This window comes from Gadus morhua, chromosome 8 (assembly GCF_902167405.1).
Source record: "Gadus morhua chromosome 8, gadMor3.0, whole genome shotgun sequence".
Lineage (NCBI taxonomy): Eukaryota > Metazoa > Chordata > Actinopteri > Gadiformes > Gadidae > Gadus > Gadus morhua.
Window position 1 is genome coordinate 2,706,842 of NC_044055.1, and position 12,102 is coordinate 2,718,943.

Consider the following 12,102-nt stretch of genomic DNA (forward strand, 5'->3'; position numbering starts at 1 on the left):
TGTGAGAATCACTGTCTCAAGTAATATGTTGAAATAGGGATGGAATCTCCCGGCTCTGTGAGAGCACGCTAATCTATTCAGAATATAGAGAGTGATAGGAGAGCGTTTGTCTGGTACTTTTGGCACCGATTTATACATGCCCTTCAGTAGGAGACGGATTGCGGGAGTCGAAAATATACTAGGAGAGCCAGAATCTTGGCATCTTGCATACAATTGAATACCAGCTAAGTTTCCGCGAATCGTAGACAATTTATGTCTACGAGATTCAGAGCAGTGGACGATAAAAGCGCAGACGATAGGGACCGACACTGGAAAAACTGATAACATTGTCAGGATTTCTACCTGTAGACGGCGTTACCATGGCTCCTCTGCTCGGCGTAGTAACCCGTCTAATCTGTGCCATCCACCTACCCGTGCTTACACTGACCTTGAGGTGATGGGAGGACTCTGAAACTGCTAAATGTCGGTCAAGAAGGCGGACTCGATTTCAGCCCACGCGTCCCTCATGACCCTTCACTTCCTGGCCCTGACAGAGACCTGGATCACTCCAGGTCTCTGCTGCTCCTCTGCTGCTCCTGCTGCCCTCTCCACCGTCTACTCATTCTCGCACACCCCTAGACCATCCGGGCGAGGTGGGGGGACCGGACTCCTCATCTCGCCCATGTGGTCCTACCAGGTCCTTCCACTAGAACACTTGGCCAGATCTGCGGCTAAATGTACTTTCCACGCTGTCACGGTCACCATTCCTATCAAGCTCTCCATTGTGGTGATCTACCGTCCTCCAGGTCCCCTCCGTGACTTCTACGACGAGATGGATGCCCTCCTCAGCTGCTTTCCTGAGGATGGCACACCACTCGTTATCCTCGGCGACTTCAACATCCTGCCAGATAAGTTGCACTCACCTGAACTAACCAACTTTTTAGCCGGCTTTGACTTAACAATATTCCCTTCTCCTCCCACACACAGGCGGGGAACCAGCTTGACCTAATATTCACCAGGTCCTGCGGCACCTCTGCTCTCTCCGTTACCCCGCTCCCCGTGTCTGACCATCACTTTGTTAATTTTTCTCTCCCCTTGAAATCCTCTGACCCCCTCCTCTCTAGTCCCCACATTGTCACCACTCGCTGTAACCTCAAATCCCTCTCTCCCTCTACGTTTGCCTCTACTGTTCTGTCTTCACTAACTTCTATCGAACGATTCTCTCAACTATCAACAGATGAATCTTCAGACACTCTGCTATCCTCCCTCTCCTCCTCCTTGGATTCCCTCTCCCTTCCACTCCAGACCAGCGCGATCCTCACCCCCCCCCTCCTTGGCTGTCCCATCCTCTGCAGACTTGTAGAAAAAAGTTGCGAGCAGCTGAGAGGAAATGGAAGAGATCAGACTGTCCTAATGATCTATCTCACTATCTTTTCCTTTTTTCAGATTTCACCTCTTGTGTTTCAACAACCAAATCTGCCTTCTACCGGAACAAAATCAACTCCTCTGCCTCAAACCCCAGGAAACTGTTTTCCCTGTTCTCGTCCCTCCTCAACCCTCCCTCACCCCCACCTCCTTCCTGCCTCACTGCTGATGACTTTGTTACCTACTTTACCCAGAAAGTGAAGGACATTAGCTCCTCTTTTATCCCTGCCTCCATTCTCCCTCCTCCCCTCCCCTCCTCTGTCTTTACCCTATTTACCCCTCTCACCTCTGGTGTCCCTCAAGGCTCTGTACTGGGGCCCCTTCTGTTCTCCCTCTATACCAGATCTCTTGGCTCAGTAATTGCATCACACGGCTTTTCCTATCACTGCTATGCTGATGACACTCAGCTACTTCTAAAGCCCTGATTGCAACACGCATATCGGAATGTCTGGCGGACGTCAGCACCTGGACAACTGCCCATCATCTGAGGCTTAACCTCAACAAAACCGAGCTCCTCCTAATCCCAGGGAAAGATTGCCCATACATGAACTTACTGGTCACCGTTGAGAACATCACTGTATCTCCTTCTCCAACTGCCAGAAAACTCGGTGTGGTATTGGACAATCAGTTATGCTGCACCGCAAACATCACTGCGGTGGCCTGATCCTGCAGTTTTGCACTTTACAACATCCGCAGAATCCGGCCCTCCCTCACAAGGGAAGCAGCTCAGCTTCTAGTCCAATCACTGGTCATCTCCCGCCCCGACTACTGCAACTCACTCCTGGCTGGACTTCCTGCCTCTGCGATTAAACCTTTGCAGCGCATCCAGAATGCGGCAGCGCGCCTCGTGTTCAACCTACCGAAGTTTTCCCATGTGACCCCCCTCTTCCGGGACCTCCTCTGGCTCCCTGTAGTAGCTCGCATCAAATTTAAGACGATGGTACTGGCCTACAAGGCATTCGATGGAACTGCCCCTGCCTACCTCCAAGCATTGCTAAAGCCACGCACCCCAGCTCGATCCCAACGCTCAACTACCTCAGCTGGACGTCTGGTACCGCCATCGCTAAGAGTTAGCAAAGGCCGTTTGGGACCTCAGTTGTGGAACGAGCTCCCTGCCGCTCTCAGGACCGCAGAGTCGCTCACTATCTTCCGAAAAAGACTCAAGACTCACCTGTTCAGAGTCCACCTCGATACTGCATAGCCTGCCACCCCCTTCTAGCCACCATTGTACACTGTATTGTGTTGTGTTGTATTGTATTGTATCATAGTACTTAACTGTGTAGCAATTACAGTAGCTGCTATCATTGCTGTAACACGGGGAATTGGTTAGCCTAGCGATTGTTGTACTTGCACTTGGTTCTATGAACATCCTTTCTGTACCGACAGCGATATATTGATGCACTTCTTATGACAAATGTACTTATTGTAAGTCGCTTTGGATAAGAGCGTCTGCTAAATGCCCTAAATGTAAACAATATTGTTGTAAAACGCAACATCAAATAAAGTGCATTTCAATTATGGTACCTTTTTGCCTGGGATCATTGAATCTCGTTAAGGGTATGATCTAATTGTATACGGCCTTATTGGACGACTGCCATTGCCGAGAACGCCACAAGTGGCAGAACAGATTTTTCTGACCACTCCCTAAAACTGCAAAGGATATCCTTTAAACCTAGACTCATTCAAATACCATTTCTGTGGGCCCACTTGTGTTTTTATTGAGTGAGCGGGTGTGGTCTTCACATGGGTAGAATGCCAATGTTGTGCGGTCACCATTGAACAGCAATGTCCAGCACCGACTAATGGCCTCAAGCTAGTGGTAATAACTCTTTATATAACCCACTTACAGCCACTGAGTTAGAAGTACTGACATGAAAATTAAACAAGTCAATCATCTGTGGAACGGGCAGGGCTCGAAAAACTCCAGCCAATGATTTCCAGAGCCACCGAGTTGCATTGGACAGTAAGTACCGTATTTTCCGGACTATACGTCGCTCCCGGGTATTAGTCGCTTCAGTCAAAAAATGCTCCATGACGAGGAAAAAAATATATATACGTTGCATCGGTGTATAAGTCGCATTTATTTTTAAACATTTAAACAAGAACGTTTAGTCTGGAGAGACTGAATAAAATTGCAATAGCAATATAGGTGTGTCGGTCCCACTCGTAGTTCTGAGAGTATACCGAATTCAGTGACACCGGGATTCCACCGGACGCGTATGCGCCGCGGTCCTAAACCTGAGCGCACGATCGGGAGGTGGAAGTTGCGCTTTAGATGCCTTCACAAGTCCAGCGGAGGGCTCCAGTTTTCGCCTACCATCTCCTCTACACTGGCCACTCCATCCGGATAGGGTTGCCGGACGCTGCAGCTTAGGCTGGGGTAGCTTTGGTTGAACCGGAGGACATTGAGGACGATGACGACGAGAATATAATTTATTCGGTGGTGCAGTAGGCTTGCAGCGTTCAGTTGTAGGCCTAATGAATGACGGTGCCATCTTGCGGCCGAAGATTATGTACGCACAATTTTGGCACATAAGTCGCTTCGAAATATAAGTCGCAGGGCAAGCCAAACTACAAAAAAACCGCGACTTATAGTCCGGAAAATACGGTACGTCAATCAAACGGTCGCACTGCACTCCCCCTCCCCCCGCGCGACCGCTTCGTGCACGTACTCAAAGCTCGTGACCCAGAGCAAGCTTCTGTTTGTTGTTATCCTGCGGTAGCTACTGGACGTAGCTAGCTAGCTAATGGCTCGCTCTCGCGCATCTGTGTTCACTCGTGCATGATTGCGCGTCCATGTACTTGGAATGGGTGGGGTCAGAGTCAGCGTTGAAGGAGAGGGGGTAGGACCATTTGAGTTGTTTATTTTCAAAATCTGCTGGCGTTTCACAAATCCCATACCCAACCTTTAATACAATACAAATCAATGGTAGGTCTAATGATAATTGATTTATTTTTATATTATAACACTTTATTAATTTGATAACTCCCTCCAGTAGGGGCCAACACAAGCTAAGCTTCTAACTAATACTATCAGTAAAAAGCTGTCTGTAGAAATGCATGATACAATCTTACTATTGTCCTATTGCTTTTAAAGGTTGGTGTGAATGTTTGAGGTTGACTGATGACATTTACCCACTATGTTTGCACATTGTTCTGGCTGCAGGATAGAAAGAAAGAAAATAACCAAATCCATCTCTTTGTAAACATTTAATGGCACCATTCCACAGTCCTTTTTGAATCAAGGCTCTACTTTACTTTTACAAACTATAGCCAAACGTCTTATACAAAAGACTCACTCTTCAATTGAACAATTTACAAAGATTGCTCAGCGATATGAATGTGATCAAAAAATAACAAAAACCATCGATTCAATACAACAGTTGACTGTTGTATTTTAAGCGTTAAGACATTTCAGGCTCGGACTCTTCCACCATCTTCAGCCCCTCATCCGTCTCAACTGCTCCCATCTTAGTGTTCTGCCCGGTTTTATCTTCAACAGGTTGACAAAGGACGGATAAACGCTGAAAAGGCAAAGTTATGAACACCTTACAATACTGACTCTGATCCATGTACTGCTGAATGTGTGGTTTAATAAGAAAGCTACTATATATTGCATCCATTTCCCAAAATGCATCTGTATGATTCCTTTACTTGGACTGTCTGATCTTAGTACGGATAACCCTCTACAGTGAGCTCTTTTTGAGTCCTTGTATTGCTTGTTTTGCAACACAGATCTGGCAACCCTGCCTTTTCATGGTCACATAAGTAATGTACGGGTGCTAATGAGATTGAGAAACCATGGTTTTTGCAATATATAAGTGGTAGAATAATACACATTAAAAAATATATCAGCAAATGTTTAAGAGATGATCGATTAAATATGATAGGATATTATATGACTAATAGAACTTTGATGTTTCAACACTAACCTGTCTCAATGGCCCTGTCCCAAGACAGATCTGCACAACGGCAAACAGTGGCACCATGAGGATAGAAGACATAGACATGACCCAGCCCAGCACGTGGGCCCAATAAGGATAGACATATGCAGCAGAAATCTCCATTTGTTTGTAATTCAGCATGTACACAATGAAGGAACCCTGTTGAATCATGGATAACGGGTGAGAAAGGTCCATGGACATTATGCTTGACAATAATCACGTCAAATAATTATAGAATTATATAAGTGCTTTTTTACAGATTCGCTCAAGGATTACATCATCTGACAATGAACACTGACCCACAATCCTTCCTCCGTTTTCATAAACTGTAAACACTTTCAATAAGGGTACAATTATTAATCATTAATTATATTAGTTAATGCAGCAAAAGCATCAGATACAGTTTCAAGTACAGTTTTCGTCTTGTAATAATTTACTAATGGTGTTCAGGTTCACTAACGGTGTTAATGTTAACTTAGGTATTAATTCATACAATATTGAGTTCATCCGACAGGATTGGAGATAGTGTGCCAGTGCAACAAGAGTACCTAGAACCCAACTACGCCACAACAACCTAACCCTACGCCCCTAACCCCTATGAAGGTAACCCTAACCCTAACCCTAACCCTAACCCTAACCCAGTGCAACAAGAGTACCTAGAACCCAACTACGCCACAACAACCTAACCCTACGCCCCTAAGCCCTATGCTAGTACTACATAATAATGATTATAACCGCATCAACTATTGTGAATTAATGTTTATACTTATTGTATAGTGTTAATCACAAATTTTGGAAAATAATTTAAGATATCCAGCCCCACCCAGGGCCGTTGCAACAAGTCCTGGGCCCCTATACAAGAGGTACTGATGGGCCCCCCTGCGCTGAATTGTTGACGGGGGGGGGAGCAATTGTTGACGAGGGGGGGGGGGGTGGAAGGAGCAATTGTTGACGGGACGGGACGGGACGGGACGGGGGGGGGTTGAAAGGAGCAATTGTTGATGGGGGGGGGGGGGGGGCAGTACTATTGGCTGGTAGTTACTTTTTTTTTTTTTTTTTTTTTTTTTTTATTGCCATGGGCCCCCCCTAGGCTGTGGGCCCCTAGAATCGTCATCACCTTTCACCCCTTTACGACGGCCCTGGCCCCACCTACCAACATCTTTTCCCGGTAAAGGTCACCTCAGGGTTTACAACATCATGCTGTTGGAGCCACACCAGACCATATCCCCAAATCACATCCACCGTAAAGCTAGAAAAGAGACGACTCACCATTGTCAACACTGGAATAAAATACTTCCAACACAGTTTAAAGTAAAAACATGGCCGTGTTCCTGTCATCTCTTCAATGATGTTGTAGAATCTTTCAGCCCCTTTATCCAGTAGATTCAAAAATTATCTTCAACAAAATGCTTTTTCCTATTCAATTTGATGATGATTTGAAAGTATTATACACTCTCATGTTTTTCTTACCAAATATCCAGCCCAACACCAAACATTGACACACTGCCATAATGTCTACACATGTTCAACTACAGGCATAAAAATCTATGAGCTGAAATATGTAGATACCACCCTAGAAAATGCACAAAAAAAAATGCTATCACATTATGAAACGTTCAAAGGGCAATTTTCAATATTTTGGGTCATTATTTAAATAGTTTTATCTTACCTCAGAGGCCAAAGGCAGTTGTATCAGATAGCTTGCAATACAGATGAGAAGAACAAAGATTTCACTCCTTCCAGGTTGGCGGAAGTGTTTGGGAAACAGGTCGCTGACCGAGGTGATGAAACACTCCACCGTCACAAACTGGAAACACACATAAATGACCAAAACTAGTCTGCATGCATCAACAAAAAGTCACAGACTCCCGCAACGTCAAAACCATACATGTGTGTCCACGCTGAGTAGAATAAGCATCAGGAAGAAGCAGATGGTCCAGAATTGAGGCAATGGCATCAGGGCTGTTGCTTGGGGGTATGCGATGAATGCCAAGCCAGGACCTTTGTTGGTAGAGGTGAGAGAGCCCTTTTGTTTAGGATCAAATTCAAATCGAAAAAGGAAAATGCTGACGATGATCAAGAATTCCATTCTGACAAAATTTGAATGTTCGACAAAGTACGGTCTGTGGTAATTACAGTCCAATACTCTAACACTAGCAATGCATATGCATAAATCTAATTGTAACCTTTATTTTTTAGATGAGCTGTACGTTATTTAATTTACTTTTAGTTAAGCTTATTTTGTCAACGATTAAAAACCGAAGAAAATAAATCTTAAATTATTAAACTAAACATTATTGTTCATAGCTTTCGAATTTGGAATTTAAATTGAAGTCATGCAAAACAAAATGTGCTACCTGAGTCTACCACCATGTCAACGGGAACACCTTGTCTCTCTGCCATGAATCCAAGTACGGAGAAGACAACAAATCCAGCAACAAAGCTGGTTCCACTGTTGAGCAGACACAACAGGAAGGTGTCCCTGAAGGTCACAGGAAAAACGGTTCAGAACCATCTTGACAAATATACAAACTATTACATGTTCAATTATTGTATTCAAAATATCTACTTTGATAATTGAATGATTGAATCGTCAAACAAAAATGGAAAATAGTGTAAAAAGATTAAAAACTGGACTTTCTCTTACTTGTAACAGTTATTGTTGTGTTCATTATAGCTTCCCAAAACGTTCAATGTTCCAAAAGCCAGGCTGTAGGAGAAGAATATTTGAGATCCCGCCTCTACCCAGACCTGTGTTATCACAACAACATCAACAACAATAAACAACAAATGAAATACAACATTTTTACATTTTACAATACAACATACAAAAAGGATCAATTCAATGTTTATGTTACTTGAACTTTAAATCTTGTCCATCCCCTCATAAGAGTGTGGTCTCTTTCTCAAAACTATCTTTATTTCATTTTAAACTTTGCCATAACGATCATACTGAATGGGTCCCAAAAGACAATAGTAGTCACTGTGCAATGCACACTGTCTGTAGGCAGTACTCTACCTCAAGGACAGCCACCTGCTTTAAGTCTGGATACAGGTAGTACTTAATGCCTTCCCAAGCTCCAGGTAGAGTCACCCCTCTGATGAGGAGAACCAGCAGCATCACGTAGGGGAACACTGCAGTGAAGTACACCACCTGAGACAGTAGGAGAGTGGAACAAATCTCTAATGAGTGACGGCTGAAGTCTGAATTGTGTTGGATGGTTTCTTTGTTTGCCCTAAAATAACAAAGTCAAGCGAGACCTTTCCTGAAGACCTGACCCCTTTCCAGATGCTGAAGTAGCAGAAGGTCCAGCAGGCCAGAAGACACAAGGCCAGGTCCCATCTGACACTGCCCAGCTCCCCGATGCCTCCAGAGATAGACAGAGCCCGGCGTCTTGACATTTAAACATACTTACATTTAAAACAATACAAACTCTAACAGGGGTTACAAACTAATTGATGTTTGCTGATCTTCAAAGTTATCCATTTGATAAACCTATGTAACCATGCTCTATACACACTTTCTCATGAGCAGCCTCTAGTGGCTAGAGTTGTAGCTACATCTTTTCTTTCTTAACTATATCATTTTTCGGATCTCAGATTTGCCCACTGTGGTCCCTGTTTCCTGCTAGTCTCTATGGTTTCCCACGCAAGAGTGGCCTAGAGATTTACAGAGACAAATTACCAGGCAGGTTTTAGTAGGGACATAGTGCAGCTTTAAGCTAAATATGTTTTATTGGATTGATGCATGAAGTATGTGAGTGGGTGTGTGTGATGTAATGATGTCAATGGGTTAGGTTTAGGAAACCTATTCACTCACTCCCAGAACTCTGTAGCCGCAGAGGTGGTGTTGGTAAAGTTTCCTACAGTCACATTAGATTGTGAATACTGCAAATCTACACAGATGTCTGTTGACAAGGGAAAAAGGTGTTAAGTAATAATTCAAGATTACGAGAAACGTCCATCCAGGGCCTCAGTGCTACTGTTCGATTTTAAATTATTTGAGTATTTTACTGCATTTCACAGCCTTGTAAAACAGGCTCTAAACAAGCAGCTCACGTTTTCCTTCAGTCGGCTTGAGATCACACACCATCCTTCATTGTCAAGCCGTCTGGAGAGTTAGTTGAGACACATTTCACTGCTTGGCTCGGCCAGCTGCGCTGTCAATGTTTACTGCAGAGGGTCCAGCCCCTACTCTCAAGCTAACATGTAGATCACTGCACATCTCAGCCTTACCTGTATTCCAGCTGTTTCCACAGTGGGCCCAGGGAAGCTGGGCGCTGAAGGAGAATATCAGGTACAGTAGGGCCCAGGCTTGGATTACAATGTAGGAAAAGCCATAGAGTTTGATGATGAGCTGTCCGTATCCAATACCTACAAATAAATGTTCGGACTTAGCCTAAAATATTGAATTTGGCGCACGTGCCCTTGGACAGGCAGTTGCAAATGGAATGTTCCTGTTTAAGACCAGGTTATTACGTTGCAGGTTATTAGCAGAAGGCTTAGAATTGATACACTCATTGATACTTTTTGATAGTCCGCTTCTGCATTTTCATCCAGTAAATATACCTTTTGCATTTCTTGGTCGGTTGCGATGAATTAAATGTGTATCTAAACTGGTTTGATTTGGTAACTTTATTTTATCCTAGGCGCATAAACCTGATCTAATCATATAATCGTTCAAATGAAGCCAGACTTTTGTCTTACCTTGTGCCAGCGGACACAGCTTCCTCCAACAGGTGACGGCTCCTTCCTGGGTGTACTGACCAATAGCAGTCTCCATCAGGAACAGGGGTAATCCACAGAGCACCGCTAACATGGTGTAAGGTACCAGGAACGCCCCTGCACACACACATGTTTGAAACGATGTCCACATAAATACAAAAGCATATACAAATATGGAAAGATGCAAACCTATGAAATAACTCGTCCGTAGTATGTACAAGTAATGAAATATCCTTAAACTAAGACTAATCGCAGTTTCAAATACCAGTGTCTCCCGACCAATGATCCGCGTTTCAGAGCAGTCAGTAAGTACCTGCCTGGGGACCTTCCTCTTTGACATACTCACTTCCTATCCAGGCGAGGCGATGGTACCTCATAACTCACCTCCACCGTTCTTGTAGCAGTACAGGGATACGGATAGGGGTACGGGAACCTCCAGACGTTCCCCAGACCAACCACATTGCCCGCCACGACCAGGAGGTACTCCGTCTTATTCGCCCACTTTCCTCTGGCTTTCCCATGGCTCTTCTTTGTTTTCTTCTGTTCTCTGTTCATGTTTGGCTCCCAGATCGTACAGTGGATCTCCTTCTGCTGCCAAGTGATTTTTTTTTACATTTTAGTTATTTGCTGGAGAAGAACGCCATCCACTGCTTTGCAGTTTTTCCTTTGTCTTTCACCTAATGAGAGGAATTTGAGGTGTGGTACAGCAACTTTTGACATCATCTTTTCAAGAAAAAGCTAGATTTACATTGGTCCATCACGCCCTCATCACATCTTTTCGCCCCGGTTGAGCTGGACACGAGGTCAACAATTAATGTTCTAAGCCTGTTTTCCTGTTTGATGATTAAGGATTGGGTTTTTCTTCTGATCACAGGCTGTTCTGTGATCAGATTTTTTTTCATTTTTTTTCATTGAACATGTTATATTCTTCATGGTGGTTTTTTTTACGTTGTAATAGCTACTGCGAATAAAATAGATGGAAAACAAATGCCAGAATTCCCTCGAAGGTCCATGCGCCGAAAGAAGAGAGCCTAAAGGTAAGTTCACACCCAAAATGAACGGCGCAGCGCGAAAACCTGGTTAATGCCGATTTTACGAAATTCTAATCCAAAAAATTGGTTAACGGTCTCGGTTACGTTGATTATACGTTAAAAACATCGTTGATCTGGATTGATTCGGCTGATTACACATTAAAAAGATCGGGGATCAGAATCGGCATATTAAAAAAAACCTTGGTGTATCCTTACAATTCCCATTATAATTAAGCATCACTGTCATTAATAACAGTATTAATTATGCTTAAGCATTTGTGTATTCATTTGTTTGATCTCCAAAGCACTGGACAACCACAAAGAAAAAATAAACTGACCTAGTCTGATTCCTCCTTGACGCAGTTCCTCTGTGTTATGCGCTCCTGCTCTCTGTCCGTTAGTTTTGTCTCCCTCTACCTGTCTCTCTCTCTCTCTGTCTCTCTCTCTCTCTCTCTCTCTCTAGGTCCGCCCAGGTAGCTGACATCAATCACATGATCTAGGCGGCCCTGCAAAGCCAAGTGGAGGAAGGCACATGGGAGTGATAGCTGCCGACCCATTTGGTTTTCTTTATTTATATTGTTATATACTTATATACTTATTTCTGAGTTTAGAATTTTGTTTGGTTTTGATAGTTTAGATCAGGGGAGGGAAAAGTCTGGCTCCAAACGTTTGGCGGAGAAATGATTAGGGGTCCGAGCATTGAAGCTGCTTGGCCCCTATTGTTTCTGTAACGTTTTGTTTTTTTTCAAATTCTGTAAAAGTCATGCTGCAGCCTATGCCGTAAGTCGAAAACTCTTGAAATTTTCAGGTATGGTTACCAATAACCCCCACTACCCATAAACCCAAATTTGTGTAATTGCATCCAAAGCGGTGCTATTGTAAAAAAAACATGAATTAGGCTTATTTCTCCTCATCAGATTGACATGGACTCAAAATTCTTTCAGAATATTAATCTCTAGAATCAGACGCGTTTATAAAACCCTGTAAAGCCCTAAAAA

General features: G+C 43.7%; 1 pseudogene; it reads right to left on the reverse strand.

Moving 5' to 3' along the window:
- Window positions 1-4,599: 4,599 nt before the first annotated feature.
- LOC115548585 (sodium- and chloride-dependent GABA transporter 3-like) lies at window positions 4,600-10,628 on the reverse strand (annotated as a pseudogene).
- Window positions 10,629-12,102: the final 1,474 nt, after the last annotated feature.